Genomic DNA, 10,747 nt, shown 5'->3' with positions numbered 1-10,747 from the left:
ACGGCCGGGCACGGAGACAGGTGCGCCTTCCGGGGTGCGGCCCCCGTCGGTCACCCGCAAGTGCCATCCAGGCGGAAGGGCGCAGCCCGGGCCCAGGGCCCGGAGACACCTCAGAGGGACAGCTCTGCGGGGTGCGTGTCCCTCGGACCCCTCCACTTCACTATCTCTGAGGAGGATTGCTGACCACAGACCAGCTTCAAACACCAGAAACAGCCGCTCCCGGGTCACAGCCCTGGGGACACCGAGAAGAGACTTGAAAGGGACGTCCCCTCCCCCTCTTGGCCGGAAACCCCCCGGGTGGCCCCGCTAACGAGCCCTGGCGTCTGCTGGGGCTTGACCGTCCTGAGGTCTCTCCCAGGACCACGTGGCCCACTCACAGCCACAGGGAGGGGATCAGGCAAGGGGGTGGCTGGGGTCCCCCTAGGACCCCACGGCCTGGCCTGGCCCCAAGAGTGGCCAGAAGGGCCCGAGACCCTGGGCAGGGCCCAGGGGTGGCACTGCACAGATGTGTCTCCCCACAGGGACACCAGGCTCCAGGCTTGGCAGCGGACCTCCTGGGGGACGTCGGGTCTGGCCACCACGGGGTAGGGGGTGCCCAGCTATTGCTGGGTGGTTCACGTGCAGCCCTGTGGCCTCGAGAACCCGGGGGGGGGATGCTGGCCCGTCCCCAACTTCCTGGGTCCCCACTGGGGCGGGGAGCAGCCCAGACCACTGACTGCTGGGAATCCCGATGACCGTCTGTGGACCCCGGAGTCTGGAGGCCCCAGGGCCGGGGATCTGAAGCTCTCTGATCTAGGGCCCACCCAGGGACACGGCCTCCTGCCCCTGACCCTCCGCACAGGAAGTGTGTGTGCTGGGGCCGCCGGGCCAGGTCAGAGAAAGAGGCGGAAACGGCCCCGACTAGAGCAGCCTCTCAAGATGGGCGCGCATACAGCAGGCGCTCCATGCTCCCGAGGAGGAGCAGGACGTCAGCGATGATGGCGCCGTGACAGGGCCTGGCACGGCTGCTGCTTCCCTGTCGTTGCTGTTTGAAGAGATCCAGGGACGGGACGGTGGCCAGGGCTCGTTCCAGCAAGGCCACTCCTGGCCCCCGCCCCCGGCCGCTCGGGAGGCCCGGGTTCCTTGATGCTGCCACAGCAGTGCCCACTGGACTCAGGCACCAGGGAGGACAGCAAGAGCCACTGACCAGGAAGGAGGGGGCCCAGCCAGCCGCGGGGAGAGGCCGGCCGGGGTCCAGGGGCCCTGTCCTCCCAAGAGCAGGTCGCGTGGCCATCGTAGGTGCGTGGCCCAGGGCCCTGACTCCCGCAGCCTGTGCACAGAGCCGCTGTTCATGTAGCTTGTGTGTGACAGCAGAATCCTGGGGTGTCCAAATGGGAGAGGGATGGAGGGACGCTGCGGCCGTCCACCCGGCCTGGACTCCCTGCTGCTCGGGTGAAGTGTGTTCCTGTCGGATAAACGTGGGCCGGGGGGCGGGGGGGGGGCGTCAGGGCCGAGCCAGGAGCAGCCGCCAGGAAGGGAAGACCACGCCCCCAGCACCTGATTGACAGCTGGAGAGCGCACAGCGCCGTCTTCTGCCCGGCCAGCAGAGGGCAGCGTTCCAGAGGGTCCCTGAGTGAGAGTGGCAGAGCGTGTCCGCGGACCCCGGAGGGACAAATGAACCATTGTCCTTTTAAGTCCTGTGCTCTTCTCCCTTCTCTCTCTGTGGCTTGATGGAGAGATGATCCGCAGACCATCCAAAGGACACATACAGAGTCGGATAAACCAGCCCAACTTCGTTTCAGACTATTTTCTTCATCCCAAAGAGATGGAGGCCCCGCTAGCAGCTGTTTTCCACTCTTCCCCACCCCAGCCACAGGCAGCACTAATCTACCTTCGGGCGCTGTGGATTTTGCTTATTCAGACAAAATGGGATCATGTGACCTGGGATCTGTTAAGACTGGCCTTTTCCACTTAGCATCATGGTGCGTGTCATAGTAGGTGTTGGTGCTCATCCCTTTTCGTGGCTGAATAATATTCCACTTAAGCATTTGCTGGACACCTGGGTTGCTTCTGCTTTGGGGGTGGTAGGGCGTTCCTGCGCACAGTTTTGTGTGGATATGTGTTTTTATTCCTCTGGGTCATGGGAACTGCTGGATCATGTGGTACCTCTGACCAATGCTATTTTTTGTTGTTTTAGATGAACACGGTATCTTTACTTTTATCTGTCTATTTTTTATGTGGGCCTGAGGATGGAAACCAGGGCCTCACGGGCGAGGCGAGCGCTGTGCCGCTGAGCCCCACCCAGCCCTGCTGCACTTGGAGCTGGGGCCTGAGGTCCCGAGCGTCACCCTGCCTTCTAGCAGGACTTGCAGGGTCTCATCCTTTGCGCCCAGGCCCAGGCTTGAGTTGAGGGGACTTTCGTGCCTGACGTGTGGCAGGTCCAGCCTCCTTCTCGAGGCCAGGTGGCCACCATCCCGGCCCCAGTGCTGGCGGGGCCTCTTTCCTGCGTGGAGCGGTGCTGGGAGGCTGCGTGGCCTGTGCTCTTCTACCCACTCGGCCCGGAAAGCCGCTTCCCAGGGCAGGGGCCTCACGTCCTGTGGACAACGTGGCTGCTGCAGACCCAGCAAGTGCCCTCGCCGTGCTACGGGCGTGTGGCCTGCCCCTGGTCACCCCCACCCGCTGCACTTGCCCTGGGGGCGGCTGGGCCCTGTGCTGCGGCAGGCAGCACCCGAGGGTGGGTGCAGACCAGCACCTGCTTTGGCTTCCGGAGGGACTGATGGCCACGGGGACGTCTCCACCAAGGAGCCTCTGAGTGATGCCCTGGACCCTCCTGACAGGGCCACGTGGTTCTCCTTGGTGCCTCTGAGACGAGAAGTGACTGCTCTCTGCTCCTGGTGACAGGCAGCCGATGTCAGGCACTTGGTGGATGGCCTCGGGACCTCCTCAGACGCCAGCTGACGCGAGTGCGAGGGCCTGTCCCTGACTCTGCACGGCCTCCCCAGCGGCCTCTCTGGCCATGCTGAGCTCCCGCGGTGGAGCTCCCCGGGTTTCCAAGGTCATCCTGGTCGCTGTGGGTCCACTGAGTCTCAGCACCCGCTCGGCTTTCGACTGAGATCGCTTTGAAAAAAGAAAAAAATTCAGAGGAAAATAAAAAGCAGAAAAGTATTTCTAAAAAGATTCTTTAGGTCTGCCCGTCAACTTGAGGAATGTTTCCACGTCCGTGATTCTGTCTTCTCCTGCAAACCGCTCTAGGATGAATAGAGAAGTACCCGATGCACCGTGAACGAATGGCTGATCCCTGCCCCCGGGAGAGTTTATAGGATCATTAACAGCAGGACCGAGGCCCATGACAGGCTGCGGGACAACCGATGACACACAGAGGCCATTTGGTGCACGGCCACCGTGATGCCACCTTGCTGCTGGGTCACAATGTCCCCGTCACCTGATTCGAGGCCACAGGAATATCGGGGCTCGGGGGCTGGCTTGGCTGCTGGCTGGGCTGGAGCAGAGGTGACCTGGGGTGCATCTGACAGGGTCCCGGGCAGCCCGAATGGCCCTGCAAACCTGCGCGCAGGACTCCAGAGCACAGAGTCTTCTCTGTGTCCTCCGAGTGCTGCTCCAAGGTCACCTCCATCCCGCTGGACGCCCACCCCAGCGCAGGACCCCCACCTGCACAATGTTTAGAGACATTGTCTTGAAGCGTTTTGCTCGATCTTATTCCAGAGCACTCTGTTCTTTGGGCTGCTGTCCCAGGGGGTTGTTTGTTTCTGCTTTCTGGATGACGATCCTTCTTTGCATTATGTCTTCAGTGGTCAAAAAGGCAGATGTTGACGGTGCACCTCGCGGCGCCCTGGAGTGGGGGACCACATGGAGTGGCCAGGCCGAGCTGACGGCGTGTGTTATTTCACCCTGGGTTGTTCTCCATCCCTCCCCCTCCCGTGGGGTCCTCTTGATATTTCTGCGTTGTTCGTTGCCAACCTCACAAAGGCAGCGAGGCTCTGTATATCGGTCTTGTTTCCAGCCACACTGATCCGATGAAGGCGGATCCCGGGGGGCTCCCTCCGTCCACACTGGTTTCACGCTGTGCCTTTGCCCTGCCTCATCTCCCTGGCTGGCGGCTCCAGCGGGGATGAGGGCAGCTGGGGCTCGCTTTCTCCTTGTTCTTGGCGGAAGGTGTTCGGACTTTCCCCACCAGCACCGTTGAGCCGGGGGGCTTCTCACAGATGCCCTTGCTCAGGCTGAAGCAGTGTCTTCTCTTCCTGGTTTGCTGATGGCTATGTAATTGTGAAACGTGTTAGATTAGATCCAGTGCTTTTTCTGCATCTCTCAAATGTGTGCGTCGAGTTGTATCATATCTTAGACTTTTGAATTGACATGCTCAAGAGATGGGCCTGGAGGGCGTGTGTGTGTGTGTGTGTGTGTGTGTGTTTTCTGTCTTTATTGATTTTGTTTCAGTACCTCACTAGCTTTCTGTAAGGACTCTGGAGACCCCCTACTTTTTCCATGCCCTGAAACAGCTTAAATGGCATCGGATCTCCTTTCTCCCCAGATTGTGACAGAATCCCCACGTGGAATCCCGACACGGTGCTCTCTGGGTGTGGGGTGGGGGATCTACTTCAGAACGTCATTTTATTTTTAAAGAGGTGACTGGGTAGGATTCTTTGCTGTCTCTTCTGGGGTTAAGTTTTATGATTCACGTTTTCTTAGACTTGGTTTCATCTGAATATTCAGGTTCGTTTTCCAGGAGCTGAGCGTCATACTCTCACTTTTCCCTGTTGCTATTTCTCCGTGTTTTCTCATTCTGCAGATTATAGGGATGGATTCCTCATATTTTCCTTGGTTATTCTAACTGAGATGCAACTGCATTTTCCTCTTCTAGAGTGAGCTTGCCTGATCCTTTGGTGTGACTGAGCTGCAACGTGAGAGTCCTCCTGCCTGGCCCCCCGCCCTGCATGTGCATCTGACCCACTGAAGGCCCTCTGCCTCCTCTTGCTGCCCCCGGATAAACCTCTTTGATGTCAGGTCCCCTCTTTGCTCTTGAGGGACCCAAGCAAACTCCCGACATTCCCGGCTGCAGGGTGGGTGACGGGCCAGGAGGGGTGGGCCGGGGGAGTGACCCCTGCCTGGCGCTGCAGGGCCTGGGATGGGGGAGGGCACAGGGGGACAGCGGGTCCCAGAGCCTGTAGGACTGGCCGGACTCCGGGGTCAAGTCGCATGGCCCGCGTTCTACCATTTATTGCCTCACGTTCCTTCCCGGGATCACAGGGACCAGCGAAGCCCCAGAATCGAGGCCGGCTTCAGATGTCTACCCTCAGCCTCTCAGCCCTGCCTCACATCCCCTCAGATCTCAGCGAGGGGCCGCGGGGTGGACAGCAAATGTCCCTGGACCAGCCCGACCGGCCAGAACCCTCCACCGGCCCTGCTCAGAGAGACCGGGGCCGTGGTCAGCTGCCAGGAAAGCCACCAGAGGGTCTGGCCAGCCCTGGGGTGACCTGGTCGTGTGCCCAGACCCAGGGTGCTGACCTGGGGGGGCTGTTGCCCCAGAAGGCTCAGAGGGGAACCGTGCTCCCCAGATTTTGCCTTTGCTCTGTTTCAGCCATCCCATAATATTTCTAGCCTATATTTTGGGGGGATAGAATCCGTGGAATCGGGGGAGCCCCCAGAACTTGTCGTAATCATGTGGACCTCAACCTGCCTGGCAGAGGGGGACAGAGAAGGGTCCAGTGGGGGCCCTTCCTTCTCCCCTGCGCCTCCCGGGCAGCCCCCCTCGGCTTGCCCCCACTGCCCCCCATCCCACCCGCCGTGCGGGGTCCACACGGATGCAGGCCCCTGCGCCTCGCCAACAGGGAACCCGGCAGGTGGAGATGCGGAGGGTCCAGGGCTGAGTGGGACCAGGTGACTGTCTCTGCTCCTCCCCCAGCCGACGAGCGCAGCTCAGGGACGGTCACACCGAAGGCAGACGGGGCATCAGGAGCAGACGCCTGCTCGTCCCTGGGGCTGAGGTCACCAGTTAAACTGACCATCAGAGAGGGCAAGCCCAGTGCCTCCGGGACTCCTGCTTCCCCCTCATCCCAGGGCCCAGGGCTGGGGGGGGGGGCGGGATCCTCACCCAGGGCTCAGGGGCCCTGGTGACTCACTCGTCATCCCACTGTTCCTGCATCCTGCCCACCCAGCAGAGCAGCAGGGGCACCCTGGGCGCCTGGGTGAGGGGCAGTCACAGTAGGGGCCGGCCACACCTAGAAACCCTGTAATCAGAGTGTTGTGGTCCCCAAACACTGGGACTCACAGTGACTCACTCAAGCACGCAGGCACACCCGGGCTTCCTGTGGGCAGGATCTCCGGTGGCAGATCGGGGTGGTGGACACCCTGGGCCCAGGAGGAGGGGAACCATCCTGAGAGGCTCATTTGGTGACTGGCTTTCCTGGGGCCCGGCCCACCCTGCCTCAGCCAGCCTGGAGGGACGCCCCCTGCTGGCCCTGTATCAGAAGTGCTTTGCAAGATCCTCTAGGACTCCGAGGCCCAGGGAGGGCTGAGCCCTGTTCACAGGCATGTGTTGTTGTTTGCAAAAATAAGCCAGCAATCTCCAGTGACGGACACACCCTGGGTGATCTCGCCTCCTCGGCTGGTAAGTCCCACCTTTGTGTGACTCCCTACCCTGGGGCATGGGCAGAGCCTGTGACCTACTGTAACTAATAGAAGTGATGTGAGGACAACTCCCCTGATGATGTTCGGCTTCTTACGCCAGAGGACAAAGAGGAGGCAGCTTTTCCAGAGGTCATTAAGAGCCCCCCATTGTCTTACAGTTTACCATCAGAAAAACCCATGGTGGGCCTGGACAAATCAGGAGAGACCCTTGGGCCAGGCCCAGGCCTTCCCTGAAGTTGGGAAGCCACACTACAAAGACCCCCGACTGGCTTGACGCATCAAGCTGCCACGGATTCTCCAGCTGCAGGGAAACAAATGAGGTGGGGGGCTGGGCCCTGCCCAGTCGATCCCCCCCTCCCGTGAGGAACACTGCTCTTGGCCACAGGAGGCCCAGCAAGAACTCAGCTGAGCGGTGCCCGGGCTCCTGGTCCTTGGACACTGCCGCGCGCCTCACAGAGCAGGAGAGAGCCACACAGGGGGCTCTTCTCTGGGGGACAGCTCCTGGTCCCTGCTTAGGCCTCGAGCCCCGGCCTCCTTGAGTTCCGGCTGCTGTGGTAATCAGGGGCTCTGGGCCACCGGAAGGGCCGTGCCCCCGCCTGCAGCTTCTGGAGCGCAGCCTGTCTAGGCGGGTCCACGTGACCACGGCCCAGAGCTGCTGGCCCCTGCAGGGAGGAGGGGCAGGGACCCAAAGTGTGAGTGCAAGGCCCCCGATTCATTGCCTGCAGCTGCAGGGGCCGTGCCCACAGGTGGGCGGCTCAGCACCCCAGGCCCATCCCTCACTCTCCAAGGCCACAGGGCTGACACCAGAGGTCATTAAGAGCCCTCCTGTCCCAGGGCCAGGCTCCCAGGGGCTCTGGGGAGGGTCCTTCGGCTTCTCCGCTCCGGGCTCCAGGTGACGATGGCTGGAGGTTGTGTCACCAGGTTCTGCCTGGCCCCCTCTGGAGTGTCTCAGAACCCCCGCAGGCCGGACGAGGACCTTGTCTACAGAGGTGGCCCCAGCCAGGTAGTCAGGGCCATCTCGCGAGACCCTTCAGTCCATCACACCTGCCGATATAGTCACATGCGCGGGTTGGGGGTCGGGGGGACACGGCTTTGGGGCCACTTTTCATGCTGTTGTAGCCCTGGTGGGGTCCTTTCCCCAGGGAGGAGCTGAGCCCTGGACAGCGGGGCCAAGTGTCTCTACAGGGGGCAGGTGGGACGGGCACCAGGAGGAGACCACCCTGTGCAGGTTGGGGGTCCAGGGCAGAGGAGGCAGGCTCGGAGGCTCGGAGGGTCTCCGGGACTTGGGGCAGGGTGGTACCAGGGGTGGCGTCCTGTGCTGCCATGATCTGGCCACCCCCTTGGGGCCCTGGAGGCGGTGACCCACTGAGCCTACCTCCTGCTGGATGCTAGGACCCCGGGGAGAGTCAGACGAGGCCCCTGTCAACCGGACAGCGTCTCCGCCACCCAACCACCTCCACACTGAGAGGTCGGGCAGCAGCACGCGGACACTCCGACAACCTCAGGCCACCAGGGCTCTGCCACTGCCCTGCAGGGGCGCCCTCTCCCTCGGGAGGACCCAGGCTGGCCCACGGTCACAGGGGCTCCAGCAGGTGGACGAGCCCCAGCCCTGGGTCACCCTGGGCTGTCCCCTTGTCCTTTCTGTATCCCTTCTCTCCTCCACAACAGGGGGTGCCCTGGGGTCAGAGGTGAGGGCTCTGGACAAGCCCACCTGGGTCCTGTCTTTGGGCTGCCGCTTCCCGGCTGGGTGACGTGTCCTGCTCCCGCCCTGGGGGGGCTCCGTTTTCTCTTGTCATTATTTGATGGTCCATACACCGAAGCCACTCAGGCCCACATCTGCTCGTGGGAGCCCCGATTGCGCTCTGACCAGTAGCTCACGGTGCTGAGATGACCACGCGGTCAGTAACCCCCGAGTGCCTGAGAGGACCTCCTGCTCACGTCGCGTCCGAGGCAGGCAGTGGCGGGAGGGACCCTGCTCCTCGAGGTCAGCCAGGCTCCTGGTGGCTCTCGAGGCCTGAGTCCTCTGGTGAGACAAGAGTCGGGCCCCGGGACTCAGGGCCTCCCTGGGTCAGAGCTGGCCCATTTCCAGCTGCGGCCAGGGCCTGCGGCAGGGGGGACGCGCGGGCTAGCCGCGGCCACTCTGTCCTGGGGGCAGCTGGGGCCAGAGCCTGGGCTTGGTGCGGCCTGTTGTGGTCACAGTTGTCCCTCACAGACCCGGAAATCCCCGGACGAGGTGGCCAGGGCCAGTCCCCCGCTCAGAGGCTGGCTCAGGCGGCTCCTCTCATGACTGAGTCTTCTCCGTGTCCCCGTCACCAGCCACCCCCTAAATCCCTTCATCTCACTGCTTCATCCTTTCTGTATTAAAAGAAAGCAAGCAGACAGGTTTCCAAAGAGCCTTTTCTGTTTTACCCCTGAATTTCCCGCTGGTCCTCCCTGGGGCTGAGGGGCAGGTCCCTGGTGCGTTAGGAGGTCGAGCGCTCTGCAGCCCGGGTCCCCAGCCCCGGGGGCAGTGCTGCTCGGCCCTGTGCTGGCCGACTGAGGCTCCCGCAGGGCGTCACAAGGCCCTGACCCACCCTGGCCCCCCACTTGTCTGTCTGAAGAGCCTGCTGGCCCGCGTCTCAGTCCGACGTGGCCCTGGGACTCGGGTGGCGGGGCTGACGCAGGCCCTTGGCGGCCGGGCGCCTCCCTCTCCAAGGGCTGCAGGTGGGCGGCTGGGACTTGAGCCATCCAGGGTGTCCCTCACGCCAGGTAGCTGCCACCTCCATCAACTTCTAAAACACTTCTTCACCAGGAGGAGACTCTACCTGCTGGTGGCTGCTCCCCAACCCTCCCGGGCCCAGCTCTGGTGACCACCGATGGTCATTTAAATCCATTTGCTGTTCCCGTGTGGCCTGCCTCCTGGGCTCAGCAGCCATGGCCTCCACCCTGCAGCCTGTGTGGGCCTCCACCCTGCAGCCTCCGTCAGCCCTCTACTGCAGCCTCTGTGGGCCTCCACCCTACAGCCTCTGTGGGCCTCCATGCTGCAGCCTCCGTCAGCCCTGCACTGGTCCCCTGGCTTCCTACAAGCCCTCATCTCCTCCGGGGCAGGAACCCACAAAAGCATCTCAGATGTCGAGGCAGATGAGCAAACGGAGCTGTGAGCCGCGAGGGGGGCTCTGCCGCCTCCACCCTGAGCCCGGGGGCCGTGCATATGCCCCTGATTTGGACTCTGTATAAATAGCTTCACCTGGACTCGTTTAAAAGCGCTGTCAGTGGACTGCCCTGGGCTCCCCTTGCCCTTCCATGTCCTTCCGGAGCTGCCATGCTCGTCTCGTGGGGGTGGCCACCTTCCTGAAGGCAGGGGACCTGGACTTCAGCCACTGCCCGTCCACCTTCCTGGGGAGCAAGAAGCCCAGGGACAGGGGTGGACCCTCGATTCCTAAAGGTGGGGCCAGCACACTTCCTGTCCCCAGGGAGCACCGAGTCACCTCCGGCTCCTGCCCCCACTTCCAGGGATCTGATTGTCCCGGGAGGTCCTTCACTCGCTCCCGGGGACGGGCAGCGTGTCACCACACGGTCCCCAATTCACTGTAATTCCCTGTCGTGCGGGGCTGGCATGAAGAGGGCGGCATCCCGGTGCCTGGGGACGGGCCAGGGTTGTGGGATTCTGCGGCAGCAGCGTCTCCCTGCGGGGCCTTGTGGGGCCTCTGCCGGGTGCGGGCTCCGGCTGCTCCGAGGTGCACCCCCACCGTGGAGAGGAAGCCATTTGTCATCCCGGAGGGATCTGGCTGCTGGCGTGTTTATCTGGAGGAAGGAAATGGACGCTTTTCATCTCCTCCAGGCGCGTCGGCCGCCCTGCCGACCCATCTGTCACGGGGGTCTGACCACGTGTCCCACTCTTGGCAGTACCTGCTCTGTGTCTCGGGCTCTCCGCTCATGGCTCGCAGGGTGTCACCCTCCACTGCCGCCTCCTCCTCCAGATAAATCTGTCATAAATTTACTTTTTGTCAGAGCTGAGTTTAGAAAACTGTCCCAGAGACAGGGTCCGGCGAGGCCAGGCCGTGTTCCCAGACCCGCACGCTCAGAGTGGGCGCCCAGAGTGCCGGGGAGGGGGGCGCCTGCTGAGCCCGGGGGCCCCACCCTG

The 10,747-nt window shown here is 62.5% G+C and overlaps 2 long non-coding RNA genes across 2 annotated transcripts; one reads left to right on the top strand and one right to left on the bottom strand.

Moving 5' to 3' along the window:
- The first annotated feature begins 105 nt into the window (after positions 1-105).
- Positions 106-9,003, top strand: LOC107157041. The gene is made up of 4 exons (XR_007349330.1): positions 106-5,057; positions 5,324-6,604; positions 6,783-7,627; positions 8,017-9,003. It is a non-coding gene; the product is annotated as an uncharacterized LOC107157041 (long non-coding RNA).
- Positions 7,548-10,741, bottom strand: LOC125618092. The gene is made up of 5 exons (XR_007349329.1): positions 10,513-10,741; positions 10,092-10,407; positions 9,851-9,999; positions 8,336-8,979; positions 7,548-7,668 (listed from the first exon to the last, which is right to left on the bottom strand). It is a non-coding gene; the product is annotated as an uncharacterized LOC125618092 (long non-coding RNA).
- Positions 10,742-10,747: the final 6 nt, after the last annotated feature.

The sequence above is a fragment of the Marmota marmota genome, unplaced genomic scaffold, assembly GCF_001458135.2.
Source record: "Marmota marmota marmota unplaced genomic scaffold, marMar, whole genome shotgun sequence".
Lineage (NCBI taxonomy): Eukaryota > Metazoa > Chordata > Mammalia > Rodentia > Sciuridae > Marmota > Marmota marmota.
Note: the sequence above shows the minus strand (reverse complement) of the source record. Positions and strands in the feature narration are given on the sequence as shown.